Here is a 13,733-nt window from a genome sequence, read left to right as displayed (position 1 = left end):
TATAATCAAACATTTTCCACAATCGAACCTCAATGGTTGAACGGTTGTACTGTTCTAAGCATTTGGTAACAGGAAACAATTGTCACATTATTGGTCAGGATATTTATACATTTAACGGCATTTCCGATGAGGGCATGTAATACTTATTTCGCCCACTTGGGGGAGCTCAGGTTACATGAGGAAAGCTTGGATTACATTAGATGAAGGAGTGTCTTGCTGAAAATAAAAACACTGCACAAGTAACTTCTTTTCAGCACTAATATCAACAACAGATAGCAACAACAGTTAACATAACTACTCAAATAGAGGCAAACGTAATCAGGTAACTAAAGATTTAATTAGATTTAATTAAATGCTGGGTCTGGACCATGTCACACTTGGGTGAGACAGGGGTTTTCCTTTTTGATGTGGTAATAAAACAAAGAATAAGGTCAGTTGCCACGGAAACGTGTGTGGGGGGGCCAGTTTTGATGTTGCTGTTCAGGGAGATGCCAATGGCTGGTGCGTGTCTCTTTGTCAGTTTAACAGTCAGGCCCCGCGTTATCAGCTTCGGAATCAAAAAGGTGCCAGTTTTATGGTCGGGATAGCACTTAGAGAAAGCAACTTTGACCCCTCCCCTTCTTCTCTGGGGAGGAGAAAGGAATTTAGGGTAGCTCCAAATTTATTCAATGTAAAATGTACAAATCCACACCGTTGTTCACTACAAAGTATATATCTAAGTATGAAAAACATTAGTTGAGCTCAGGCTCCTTTTATTGTATTGAATGTAGATGTATTAACAGCAATGTGACATGCGGGAAATGTCGACCCTGTTAAGGACTTAGACATAGCTGTTTAAAGGTGTTTTCAGGGTATGATTGCTACTATGTATGTAAATACAATATGGTAATTTCAATAAACTATGAAGGCAAAATACCAACTCAACAGGGTGGACAGAGGTCTAGCAGCATAGCACAAAACACCAGTATATACACTATACAAATGTCCACCCCGTTAGTGTCCACCTTGTTGAAAAACTAACAGGGTGGACATTTTGAGCTAAAGTTAGCCTTTTACCTGCCTGTGTGAGCAGAATGGCTAGCATGACCTTCAATAATAGATGAGGAATCTATTATTTGTACAGTTTTTGAAGTTATTTAATTTAACTGATCTCCTCAATACGTAAGCCTAACGGGGTGGACACGGTATGTTCAAACACATTAAACTGACTTAATAAAAATGTTAAAATCTGATAGTGAGAAAGCGAGAAAATCACACAGCGATGTCATTAAAATATAAATGTAATGCAACTCAACAGGGTGGACAGTGGTCGCAGGGGATTTTTTTTTGCACAAAAATTAAAGTTAAAACAATTGTGATAAAAACAACATTTGTTTAAATAGATTTTGAACAGGAAAATTTGATAGTGAAATATTTTGAAATACATAGCCTATGATTTTACAGTAATTAAGTTATTTTAGATCTAAGATGAATGATCATCTTGGCAAGATCCCGTAGTTCCTCCAAAGGTTTTAAAATGTAAACCAAATGGAACTAGTGTTAGTCCAAATTTACATGATTTGTAATTGGGGAGCAAAAGGCACCACATACAAATAAAAGAATCGGCCCAATTACTAATGAAAATGTTCATGATCAAATACATTCCCAAAGTAACCATCCCAATACTGCTGACCAGCAATATGATCCAATAAATCTTACCTCTTTTTGTGAGTTATAAATAAATAGCGTGACCACAGTACATACAGCAACAATATTGTAAAGAAACAAAAAATAATACACACACCCCACAGCAATAGATACTTACACACAATGGCATCGTTGTCCACACCATGTACATTTAGATTTAACTGACGCTTTTATCCAAAGCGACTTACAATTGCTATTCATGTCAGAGGTCGCACACCTCTGGAGCAATTAGGGGTTAAGTGTCTTGCTCAGGGACACAGTGGTGGATGGGTAACAGTGGGGGATTTAACCCGGGTCTCTCACACCAAAGGCATGTGCCTTATCCACTGCTCCATCACCACCCTTCGGGCTTGTGTGCAGAACTCCGACCAAAAACGATGTGACTGCTGCTTTATAAGGCAAACACAGTCTGTGAAAACAAACGTGCGATTAATTAACGTAAAAAGATTATTAATCCAAAATTATTACCTTTCACACAGTAGACTGCATGCTTTGTCTGTATGTCTTACCCCTGCCCAGCATCATAGCGCCTGTAATTTGTCTCGGAGTTGTGCAGGCGACGGACAGCTTCCTATGAAATAAGGCCTCAAACTTACTTTGAACATACAGTGATTCTTGTTGTTTTCTACACGTGAGTGGTTGTTGGACTCGAGAACAACCACCCTCTCCGCCATGGACTCCAATTTGTTGTTCAGTGCTGAGAACTGCTGACTGACCTCGGAAGAAAACTGGGTCTGGTGAGACAACCCACTGATAGCAGCCAGCAGTTTCTTCTCGCCTGTTGCGGGACTGGCTGAAGCTGGTCGTTGGAGAGGCCCATGTCCATGAGGAGCTTCTGGTGTGTTGAAGTGCAGACGACGTCCAGCCATTGTAGTATCACGAAAGCAGCGCAGACACGGAACATAGTACATTAAAATAAATTGAGGAGACAAAGGACAACGTCTTTCTATATACTATGGTCTCGCGAGTTCTTCGGCGTAACTGTGACCTCGCTCGTGATCTGTCTTATCCAATCACAGGCGAGATCATTGTCACAAAGAAGAGTCCACAGACCACTGAGCATAAACAAACACACGTACACAAGAAACTCTACGAAGAGAAGAAGATGGAAGTCCCTAAACCTAAGAAGCAAAAACCTTGGTGCTTTTGTGAACACTGTGATAATGAACTCTCTCATTCACAGTATTCTTACCATAAGAAACATTATCTTAGGAATGGCGTTTGGGGAAAAAAACCCCAAAAGGGCTAGCATTAGATCAGTAGATGCGCAGGACGGGTTGTCATCAAATGACCCTGTCATTGGTAACATGGGTTATGCACCGTCGATGTTTGAAGACCAAGATGAGAACTTAGCTAGAGTTGGAAGAAAGAGAATTAGTAGAACTGATGGAACAATCTGAAGAAATGGACCCACCGACTGACAATTCGGACAAACGGTTAGCAGCAAATTGACATTTATATATTCTATTGAATTCAACACAAAGGTTGTTGTGCTTACTGTAATTTTAGGTGTTCACTTAACGTCACCCTGTTTACCAGAGTTGGGTATTAATGAGTTATATGTACTCTGTTACATGCAGGTCTGCTTAAGTAACTTTTTTGAGTAAATTGCACTCAGGATTGTTCATCACCCTCTTTTGGTCTTACTTTAGCAGATGAGCACAGTTTGTGGCTACCTCTGCTTTTTATTGCTGTTATGAATGCAAATATAGAATGTAGGCCTATCTTCTAATGGATCATATGCTCTTCTTTGTACGTTTTCCAGATGAACAGAAGATGACCAGAGCATTCTTTTCCTTCACACCATCAATTCAGATTCGGAGCAAGATGAAGAAACAAGTAAGTTTAAAAACACGTTTTAACATAAGTAAAAAAGTTACATAGAGGATTATTCAGAGCTCAAGCTATAGATGGATGCCCACACTCATTGCACAAAAGCTAGTTGATTAAGATGCACATGTTCTTTTCAACCTGAAAACAGTGTGAAACTGTACATATGACAGTCTCTTCAGTATCAAATGCTGGAAGGTGTGTGTACCTAGCTGCAAAATATCTCATTGTAAAAACTGTTAAGTTGTAATATGTCATTATGCAAGGAACCTTGAATGCCCTTGATTTTAACCTATTTTGGATAACTATGACCTGGGTGACTGATAACCTTTCCAGACAATGTGTCATTAAACATTCATCATTGCCTGAATTTTACAGTACATTAAAATGTCATAATGCAAAATAAATCAGAATGATTCAATTCAATCTTGGTCGAATGTTTCCTTCCATTTCATGTGTAGTCACATATTTTAATGGAAAAGGGCTTAAAATATTAAAGATAATTCTTTAAAATCAAAACTTTTTACCTTTGTTAAAAAATTTGTCACATTGAACAAATCATTGTTAAAATGTAAGTGTCTGGTTACAGAAAGGTAGTCACACCTCGATTTGCATTTGTATGGCTCACAGCGATTTCCTTTACATGTGAAAGCCTCCCCTAGACCTGCGATTAGGCGGGTCATGGGGGCAACACTGACAAAGCCCACGTCAATTCCTGGCAGTTCCTGACAGTTTTCGGTGCTGAGCAAATATTCCCATTCAGAGCTATTAACCTCAACTTCCACTGCAATTTTATGTGCCATTAACTGCCAAAATCCCATTTTTCATGCAGTGATCTGTATGCATTCTTATCCCATAATGGATTTTACTAACTCAACTTCTTCCCTCTCCCGTAGTTTTGTGCTTTCTCGTCCCTCTCCTTTCCCCTTCTGTCGCTTTCTGCAGATGTTTCTGGCTCCGGAGCTGTGGAGTCTGTATCTGTGGTTGTGGATCGCCTGCTGCCCCCATGTTCCCGCTCTACACTCGCTGCTACAGTTAGAGTTACAGTTAGGGGTTTCCCTGACTAAGGATTTACATAGTTGAATCAGAATTGTCAAGTGTTGCCTATAGTCGACTGATCATCAAATAATTTCTGTGGTGTTTGTACACTGTACATTTACAGCTAAACTGAGACTTATTGTTGACCCTTTTCTCTCTGCTCGCCTGCCATTCACCGGCCTTTCAGAGTTGTGCATTGTTACAACCCCTGCTCTCAGGCCGTAACAATGAGGAGGTAACTCAGGTTTAACAGAAATTTATTTAAAATAACAAAACAAAACAAAAGAGCAATGTGGTAAAGCAGTGTGGAAGGTGCAAACAGACACTGTTTGACAGGTTGGGCTCACTGGCCAGGTGCTCCCAATCTCCTTAATTGCCTGCAGGGAGAAACACACAGACAGCACATGCCCGCCGAAAACTGCATGCACGTCACTGTTCTTCATGGGTCTATTCCAAGTACTGTTTAAAAATGTTACAATATTCTCTGTGTGATTCATTAATGGTGATAAATGATTTGAATGTCCTGTGAGGTGCATGCACAACACTGGCACAGCTGGTGCTATGTCTCTCTTTCTCTTCTACCACACCTACACAGTACAATAGGCTGGTAGCTCTATGTAAAATCAGACATTAAACACCCCGATATGCCAAAATGGCATGATCCTTGTTTCATAATGCCCTTTGTGAAGATTTTTGACTGTTAGATTGGCAGTCGAATCAGGCTCCTTCTATTGAAGCATCGAACATTAGACTATTCGGAGTCAGCCCTGGTACTGTAACTCTATTTCATATCTTTTGATATCTGTGCCTTTATTGTTGACTTACATCTCGGTGTTAAACTTGTGTTGCACACTTAGACACAAAAGGGACTTCCAGGTGTGCATAAGTTTAAAATTAATTCTTTACTTTGTTCTCTCTTTAAACACAGAAACACAAGCACATCAACAGAATGTTGTCGCTACGTACAGTAGGCTGTTTAAGTCTTCTGACTGACTTGCATAATAACTGTGATGGACCCCACACACTGCCCAAGGAGCCTGTGTGAGCCTTACTCATTATAAACTGACCTACTAAAATGTTACAGAGGTTACTGCACTGTTCTGTCCCCATCAGGACATTAGTTTACTTTTAATGTGTTTTGTCTCCTCCTGCTGGCAGTAGTTTGTACAACTTGAGTGTTTGACTTAAGAACCACATGACCTTGTTGTCATGTGACTCAGTCAGGAAGTTAATCGTGAGCAGGACAGCCTCATTGCCCCTTTGGTAGCATTCTTGGTATGTAAAATGCATGCTGACGTAGTGTTCTTGTATCTCTGTTGATTATTGTTACTAAATTTATGTGCAATGTAGTATTTAATGATGACTGATAGCTAATAGGATGGAACCATGTTAGTATGCCTCAGTAAGCTAGTTGGCTAGTTATATTTTATGTTGTGCTACATGTGAGTCAATTTCAGTTAATTCAGGAAAGCAATATGGGTTACTCTGCATAATCTGTAATCTATATTACTTAAATTACCTTGTTGGCTTTTATGTTAGCTTTGTTACATTACATGTTAGCTACAGTAATACCACAGCATTGTAGCTACATGCTTATATAGGGAAGATGTATTTTCTGTTATTTGTATGGACAATTATTGTATGGTGCTTGACACTCATTTATATTTTAGTAGCTTTAGTAATTATGTTTCATTTCTCACCCTTTCTTTGTCAATAAACTGACTTACGACGATCCCAGTCTTCAGTGCTTGGTGGGGGATGGTGTTTAGCTGCTGGTCAAATTGCACAGGGTTACGTGCATGCAGGACAAGACAAGAACATATACATCAGATTGCACAACAAAATCAACAATTAAACAATTAAAATAATACATTATTTCCCACTGTTTAGTGTTCATCGATAGTCTATATGGTATGGTCTAGACTTCCTTAATATGAAAAGTACAATGAGATAACTTCAGTTATGAATTGGCGATATATAAATAACATTGAAGTGAATTGAACCAGCTTTTATTGAACAAGGACTTCATTACACCCCTGTGTTACAACAACAACACCACCAAAACCTGGACACGACAGGTTCTGGCATGTTTGTCACCTGTATGACCACGCACGTTGGGCTAGTTTACTGTGATGTTGAGAGAACCTGTATGAGAGCCGGGGTACATCACAGACAGACCCCATTTGGGAGTGGCGGCTGGTGAAACATATTTTAGGTGGGGCTGTGCCATACCCCCATATACCCTACCACTGCACTACATCCCTCCACCCCAGCATCCTCCCCCTCTTGCGACCACCAGCAATTCACTTTAACTACACCATTCCCCCGTCCACCCACTTTCAGCCTTGCAGGCCTCCCCACTTCACCTTCCCCAGGCACAAATTCCGTCAACAAGTATCGCAACCTCACGCTGCTCTCCCAGCCATCCATTAACTCAACACAACATTCCCGGGGACCTTTTTACACCCCACGGCACAATCCAGCTTATACATCCCTCACCTCCTGAGTTACAGGGAGCTCACAGTCGTAGCTTACCTTCGCTGTCAATGCAATACAATGCATTCAGTCTTCCCCAGCAGGGCCGAGTAGGACGACTGCCTCTCCATCATTGGATTGGCTCCACGGTTCAGTGGCATCGGTTTAACACATTACGTCCCTGCTTCCCAGGCTGCATGCCGCCTTCCACCTCCAGCAATTTAATCAGGGCAGCTATTGGGGCACCCAGGGCCGTACTGCAAAACTCGGTATACTCAACGCCAGAACCTGCCACCCCCATGCCCCTACCCAGCACAGTTTATGGCCGCACAGATACTTTAGACTACGTTTATCCATGCCTTAAATACACTCTGAAGAAAGCCGATGGTTCATTCACCTCCACTTCTGGTTTCCAGGCAGACATTGAGGTTATCCCAGATCACAATCAGAAGGAGCTTTATTGCCAAGTAGTGTTTTTCACATACAAGGATTGCTTTGGCGATAAGGTGCTACATGTAGACAACCATACAGCTCTAATAAATATATAGAAATATATACATACGGAATAAACAACGCCTTCCTCCCCTTTCCCAATCCACCTCAACAGCCATCAACATCACCACCAAGACTTACTACGGCATAGACTAACCTCTCTTCCCACCGGCACCACTATGCGAAGCACCAATAGCCCAATTCTCAGTCCCATATTCCAAGCACCATGCAACCCACCCACCTGACACCAACCTCAACCTTCTTGCCGGCCAACGCACGTTTGGCCCAATCTGCCATTACCAGCACTTCCCAGGCGTAGCCCATACACCCGGATTTCTTTCTTCGAGTATTTCTCTGAATGGTCTATTTTACTCCGTCAGCCCAACGTTGGGCGCTAGAGCAGCTCCACATATTTAATCCACTCCCTTTCAAGCCTCCTTCCCAAGCTCATCTTTCTTTGTACATTCCAAACTATCTCCCCTACTGTCATACTGTTGTACCAAGCACCTATTTCTCTCTCTCCATCGGACACCTAAACTCCCCCATCCGCATCATCCCACAAGGCCGATCTGTTCTTTCCTACTTACCGCTACTGTCCTCCGCAGCACAGTCCGTCCATGATCACACTGTACCCAACACCACTGGTTAAACGAGCGAGATCGTGACGCCACTTCTTTTCTTCCTGGAAAGGCATCTCTTTCTCCAGGAAAACTACATAGCCCAACTCGAAGACATCACATTACACCCTCACCAGTTTCAGCGGCTGCGGAGGCAACACTTGCATCCGAGAACCCGCCAGAACACTCCTCACCCTCCTCCGCCCTTTCAAACCGCACCCGATTACCACCGCTGCCATTCTTGAGGGCACGAGGTCCAGCTATCCTGGTACACACAGACAACCACATTCTACATCACCAGGCCGCTCTGCAACACCCACTTTCACCACTGAATCAGGCAGAACTGTCTCACCTGTACTCCGGTCACTCATTCCACATGGGGCTACTAGACCACACTGCCGAATTTTTGGCCGTCGCTCTTCTCATACCTACCATAGCTTTGTCCGCTAAAAGCGTACCGACGTTCTTTGAACCAATTTCCCTTCAATCCGTAACTCTTTTGGGGGCTTATAAGACCAAGCCGCTTATCGAGATGAGCCCCTACCCCGAGTCTCAACCCCTCGGGTTCCTGTGCTCCAGCCACCAAACCCTAGAAAACCTCCTCGACCCCTTCATCCCTCTACCCCTTCTTTCATAACTATTCATTACAATAAACAACTATAAAATCTAACATTGGCGTGGTCCTTCTTAGTGAAATGGAGTTATGTAAACTGAGATACAGGAACAGGACCGCGCCTCTCTCACTAATTCGACCACTGGGGGGGTTCATAAGACCAAGCCGCTTATCGAGATGACCCCTCGGGTTCCTAGCCGCTCCGGCCACCAAACCCTAAACAGCCTCCTTGACCCCTTCATCCCGCCATCCTCGACCCCTTCATCCCTCTCCCCCCAACCCCTTCATCCCTCCACCCCATAACATCGGCGTTGTCCTTGTTAGTGAATGGAATCTTTGAGAACTGACTGCACGCAGTCCAAAAGTGTGGTTTGCACAGTCTTTGAGGTGTCTTTGAAAACGGTAGCTGTCTTAAGGTGCTCTTCCAACACACTGTCCAGCAAGGCAACAAGATCTACTGAATACACCAGGGTTTATTTATTTATTTCCACAATATCACACATTACAATTAATGCTACATCAGAAGCAGTTGTTGGGGGCAGCATATTACAGAAGTAACAAGTTACAAAATATATTACTTTCTTTTTTTTTTCCCAACAGCCAAGAACTAACACATTTCCACACTAAATATAGTAATATGATTGACATCACAATTCAAGTTACTCGAGTTACAAGCAAATAAGATGCAGCATGTCAACTGGTGCTGGATACATTCGCGGGAACTTATAGCCAGTGTCAACACAAGTCACTAGAGAATGGGGAGAAAGAAATCTTTGGCTACACACCAGCTCGATGGCATCACTATCATTTCAGTCCATATCTTGCCATGGGTGAGAAGCAATTAAAAGTAATTACTCAGTTACTCATCTACATTTTAGAAGCAGTATAAATTATGTAGTACAAAACACATCACTATTCAAGGCTGCAGCTACTACTATAGTACACCACTGTTCAAAATAGCCTGCCCAACCACTGATCAGGAATAACAAGTTTATTCTATTGTGAAAAATGGACTCCCAAGAAGCAACAGCTTATGAATAGGGGTCCATCCCACCACCAACACCACCCCCCCCATCTGACAAGGTTTGTATCAGCGGTCCAACTTTAGATACCGGTAATAACCATTCTTTAGATAGTGGGTATTTAGAATACAGCTACTTTGAACAGAATAGATTGACAGTCATTGTACCTTTGTACCTCAAATTGAATTGATCCTTGTACCAAGAGAAAGGGGTTTAACCCTCAGCCACTAGTGTTTATATCTCTCCAGTAGTTGTTGCTTTAGATACTTTTTAAATATAGATAATGAGACGTATTGTGTTAAATTAATATCCAGCTCATTCCATAATTTTGGGCCACTGTAACATACACTGAACCTAGCACTAGTTAGTCCTACATTTGCCTCTTAAGAGCAACTTGTGTCTAGTGTCGTGTGCGTGAGAAGGTGTGTATATATCGGAATGAGCTCACTCAACCTAATATTTAACCTGTTGACAACATTGTACATTATACATGCATTGTGATAAAAGTTACATTCAGGAAGCTTTAGTAGGCCATGTCTATGGAAGAGAGCATTTGAATGAGAGTTAAGGGTTTTCACTGTGGCCGCACAAGGCTGATGTTAACTCTGCCTAGCATGTCTAGCTTCACCGTATTATCCATATGTAGACAAAACGTAGGAAAACGTTTTTTTCAAAGGAAAAGGTTCCCTGACCACTCTTTCGTGTACGCAAGTGCACTGAATTTGCCTGCCTTTTTAACACCATTGTGTTTACAAACGTTTTGCAGCTGACTGCGCAACACCTGAGACACGCCCAGCAAACGGGAGAAAACATACCTCGAAGCCCGTTGCAGAACGTTGCGCAAGGAAACATCGCGTTCAATCCTAAAATGTTGCAAACCGTTTTCACGATTGAACTTGCCCCTGGAGCGCCCTTCAGGCATCAGATTTGAGGACGCTGACTGGCTTAATTTCAGTTGCTATGGGCATATCTTGTGTCAGCTATTGGCTGCACTGCTGTGCTGCCTGTGTAATCTCACTAGCGCCCCAGAAGAGATCAGTGAATGAGCAGGAAGCTAATTTCACACAGTAAGCCTATATTTTATATATTACAAATTATTGTGCATTTTAAACACACACATACTTAAAAAGTTAATTACTGTTTATTTCAAAAATGTTCAAAAAAAGAAAAATCAAAACACTTTCCACCCATAGACCACCAGGGAGGGCGGTGCCCTAGCGCCCTCTATTGGCCAAGTATGCATTACCAAGGAAGTCATTTGCTATTAATGGACACAGAATGGATGGCCATAGTTTGACAGTGTTTCATGACATAGTGAGACTGTCCTCAATAGAAAAATGTGTTTTTTGTTTAAATGCCTCAAACAAAGATCTAATTAAGTTCTAATTAGAAGATTCTGCACCTGTGACTTACATCCAACGCTAATATTCAGTGCCAATGCAGGGAGCTCTGTTCCCTTTATGCAGAGAGGTGAAAAGTGATTGCTGCTGCCTATTTTGGCCAGGATGCCCTAGAAAAAGAGGTTTTTAATCTCACTGAGCCTTTCCTGGTTAAATAAATGTTTAATCTAAATAATAAAAAGCATTTTGATTGTACTGATGACCAGAGCTGCAAAAATAAAACATTTTAATAAACCATAGTTGATTAAGAATCACTTTTGTGGAGGTCGCATGTAACAATTTTGGAAGAAGCTGAAAAACGGTGCTGTCCTGTCGATAGTGTCAAATCGCTCAGAATCGAAAACGCTCACATGTGGTGTTTTAGAGGGAGATGACCATGTATATTTCGTTTGGAGGACTTGATTGAAAATAAAGGGACAAGCCTGTGAAGCAGGAGACACTCAGTTCATCTATTCATCCAGTGTTTCATGTGTGGTGATCTTCCTTTTTCATTGTAGAGGCTTCTATTTTCTACAGAGAGGGGGAATACAGACCTATTGTGAGCACAGACAATGGAGTCGCTGAATTTTAACCATCTCCTCCAGTGTGTCAGTGTGGAAGCCAATTACAGAACTGTCCTCCGACACTAGGCCCACAGAGCAAATTATGATGATTTTGACATTTTCTCTTTCCCACAATAATCAACTGATCTTCCTCTTCTACTATATTATATTTTTCAGGATGTTTTTTGTCATTTAACAGTGGTGTGAATAATTCAGCAGTCATCAAATTTTTAACCTCCTCCTACATGGTAACAAGAAAAGCCACTCTGTGCTCAGGATGCAGAGTCACAATTTATTCATAAGGAGATGCCGCACAGTGGAGAAACACAGTGAGATTTGGAGCTGGACAGAAGGACACAGCCCTGACATTACCCATTCATCAGTACTGAGCAGTGTATACAGTATATGTTTTCATTAGCAAGGTCAAAGCTGTGTAGCATGCTGACTCCCAGTACCAGGTCGCTGAGTGACTGGGAGTCCAGCAGGGATTATTGAGGTTCCCCACAGAAATACTAGCAGCTGTTCCAAGTGAATGAAAAACTAGAGACTCAAATCAGTTTACTCTCTCCAGCAATGTAACCTTCCATCATGCTTGTTGTTGAAGGCTGGATGTATTCAGTGGGATGACAGACAGTGTCATAGCATGATTCTTCCATATCTGTCATTGTATGGGTTTCAAAAAATAGCATAGTAATTGCAGAGAGAGAGAGGCGTCATCACAGCTTCGATTATTCTTGTGTTCCCTGCCCAGTAGCACAAAATGACCACATTACCTCTAACAGGGTTGAGAGGGACATGATCAATACCAGTGACTCAACAATGACTCAACAATCTCTGCCTGCTCAAAAACTTCAAAACTCACTTTGCAGCCTATAATCTGTCTGGCATCACCAGAGGTGCTTATACTAGTATACCAATAGACAAATGTACAGTAGGTTATTCTACAGTAGCTTACTTCTACAAGATCTTTGTTGGGAGTTGCACTTGCGCAGTTCCTAGTTAAGGACTACTAGCCAATCAGAAGCGTAGAGTAGGGCGGGCCTAGAAGTAAACACGGCTTCAGTTCAGCTGAACATGCTCCCCTTACAAGCTTAGCAACATGGACTGGAGCAAAAGTTTCAGAGTGGTGAGTTATTAATCTGTAACAATGGACGTATCTTTCATCCATAAAGTTATAATCGAGCTCTGTCTCTACATCACAGTAACAACTTTATGTTCACTGACTGCCTGGAGGGTAGCTAGTTAGTGTTTGGAAGGGAGAGGAGAGGCAGCAGGCGGACGTCTTGTCACTGTGTGCTGCACTTCAGTGTGTTTTTCCTCCGGTGTTTTTGAGGGTGTGTCTGACTAGCCGCTTGACGAGCATTGACATGGAAGCGGAAGAAAAGGCTGGACTACAAACGAGCTGTTTTCAGGCAGTTCAGAGCAGAGTTTTCTGTGGGAGACAAGAACTCCCTTTAGGCTGGACTTTGGGCGTTCTCACTTTGCAAACCTTTTACATGCACAAAAAAGGTATATAACTCAATAAAGGAGAGGGAAAAGGCTAAAAAGCATAATATGACCTCTTTAAATAATAGTATCTAATATTATCTAGTATGACCATCGTTGGCAAATTCACCTGAGGCCAAGAGGAAATACTTGTTGAGTTTCCTGGGAAGAGATGAAAGGACAGCATTGTAAGTGGGGGATAAGTGGTGGCGTAGACCCCCTCCTCTGTTCAATGATCTTCTCTGTCTAAAATGTGCACCTGGTGGTCCTCAAACGAGTGTCCTCTGTCCTTCAGATGTAAGTAGACTGCAGAGTCTTGACCTGAGGAGTTGGCCCTTCTGTGTTGAGCCATGCGTTTGTGTAGTGGTTGTTTAGTCTCCCCAATATACAGGTCTGTGCATTCCTCACTGCATTGGACCGCATACACTAGATTGCTTTTCTTGTGTTTGGGTGTGCGGTCTTTGGGGTGGACCAGCATCTGTCTTAGTGTGTTCTTGTGTTTAAAAAAAACAGGGATGTTGTGTTTGCTGAAA

The sequence above is a fragment of the Micropterus dolomieu genome, linkage group LG03 (assembly GCF_021292245.1).
Source record: "Micropterus dolomieu isolate WLL.071019.BEF.003 ecotype Adirondacks linkage group LG03, ASM2129224v1, whole genome shotgun sequence".
NCBI lineage: Eukaryota > Metazoa > Chordata > Actinopteri > Centrarchiformes > Centrarchidae > Micropterus > Micropterus dolomieu.
This window is presented reverse-complemented; position numbering follows the sequence as displayed.